Raw genomic sequence first — 1,845 nt, 5'->3', positions numbered from 1 at the left:
CACACACACACACACACACACACACACACACACACACACACACACACTCTTTTTGAAAAGCAGTTGCTACAGGGGTCTGAAAACTCGATAAATAAAGCGACAAAGTTGCTAAGTTGGCAACACTGCAGCCATGTCCGCTACTGTGCTCCAGCCCGTGTGGAAACGTTGGGCTGCACATTGGTTCCTCTTCCAAAAGGGTCTGCGCATGTGTTGTAGCGTGAGACACACAAAGCGTGCACATCATGAAAAGCGTGTCTGTCACGCTCAGTGTGTGAGACTTGAGAAGCCATGGTTTATTTTTGATTTAGTTGTTGATTTGCCAGCCTATAAAATTCATAGATGGGCTGCACTGAGACCGGTCAGTTGCCAAGTCTGCTCATTATAAGAGACTTTGGGGTTTTTCTAAACTCCGTTGCAAATCTTGAGTCGCAGTTTGTTGGGCTTGTTTTAAACGTGAAGTTGCTTATTTGGGCTTGCCTTTCTTTCCCAGTGAAACTAGTCGATTATCTCCCAGCTCCGCAAAAGACGAGTGGCAGTAGATAGTCTGTCCCTTCCACGCCCCCCTTTCCTGTTTATCGCTCCCGCCCAAGTTGGGGTTGCCAGTTGGGCTGTTTTCATAGAGGTGGTTGCTTGTTCCTATTGTGAGATCTGGCAACACTGCCGGTCAGGTCCGATCACATCGTTATCAGAATCAGTTTATTATCGCCATGTCAATGAACGAGGTTCACAAACTAGGAATTTGCTTCGACATAAGGTGTGAATAGTAATAAAGTAAAATAAAGTTAAAATAAAGTAAAAATGAAGTAAAAATGAGAACATTACATAAGACCTGTGTACACCCACAAATAAAGTAAACTTAAAAACATAACCATGTGTACACCCATACAATAGAAAACAATAAAAAAGCTTAGAGAACAGTACAGATGGAGTATTAAATTATAAAACAGATGTAATGTTATGATTTTATTGATGTGATCAGACCCCCCCCCCCCCTCATCTGAACACAAGAACATGAAACATCAAATGAAAAATGGGTTCAAGAATAAAAGCCTCTGGAATATGTAAAATAGCTTTACAAAACATGCGTCACAAAATTAAACTTCATTATTAAATAAATAAAAAAGTAAATCCTGGGGGGAAAAACTAAACATTTATTTATTTTATGGAATATTTAATAATTTTAAATAACCCTATTTATTTATGACATTTTGAATGAAACGGCTGTCCATGACCGACAGGAGTAATGTAGTTCCTCGTGTCTGAGTTGGATTAAATTAAATCTGAAGTGAAGCTAATCTGAACCCCAGGCAGGTGTTTCACATGAATGTGTTTACCTTTAGAGCGAGGACTTCACCGCTCACTTCGTGAAACGCCTTCAACGCTCTGGCTGTCGTTTCTGACACATCAAGTCACAAAGACACGGTGAGCAAACAACAAGAAGGGACTTATCTGAGTTCATGTGCAGCTGAGATGCTCCGGGGTCACTCACCGCCGCCACAGGCCTCACCTCGGCTCTCGAACACGTCCTGAAGCCTCGCAGCTTCAGTTTCTAAAGTTACCGCCGTCTTTCTCAGTTTAGAGAAAAACTCTCTCGTCGGGTCCATTTTGACACCGAGATATAAAAACTATTGAAACAGTTCAATGCACACCTTTAAACGGACGGACGAGCCCTCTGCTTAACCGCTCCCCTTAGTAGGAACAAAATGCAGCTATTGATTCTTTTAGCGCCTTTTTGTTTTTCCGCCTTGGCCGGAAGTGTCTTCTTCTTTGTGCTCAACGCTCTGCGTGTCCCTGTAGCGCGCCCCCTGCTGGACTATGTGGCGCCCCCTGCTGGACTATGTGGCG

General features: G+C 43.0%; 1 long non-coding RNA gene across 1 annotated transcript in view; it reads right to left on the bottom strand.

Annotated features, from left to right (window-relative positions):
- The window catches only part of LOC119419357, a 1,837-nt gene extending 308 nt beyond the window's left edge, over nucleotides 1-1,529 (bottom strand). The window contains exons 1-2 of the long non-coding RNA XR_005187256.1: nucleotides 1,490-1,529; nucleotides 1,335-1,396 (exon numbers count right to left, since the gene is read on the bottom strand). This is a non-coding gene — a long non-coding RNA (uncharacterized LOC119419357). The remainder of the gene's footprint in view (nucleotides 1-1,334; nucleotides 1,397-1,489) is intronic.
- Between the last annotated feature and the right edge of the window lie 316 nt (nucleotides 1,530-1,845).

The sequence above is a fragment of the Nematolebias whitei genome, chromosome 13 (assembly GCF_014905685.2).
Source record: "Nematolebias whitei isolate Nwh7 chromosome 13, NemWhi1, whole genome shotgun sequence".
Classification (NCBI taxonomy): Eukaryota; Metazoa; Chordata; class Actinopteri; order Cyprinodontiformes; family Rivulidae; genus Nematolebias; species Nematolebias whitei.
Note: the sequence above shows the minus strand (reverse complement) of the source record. Positions and strands in the feature narration are given on the sequence as shown.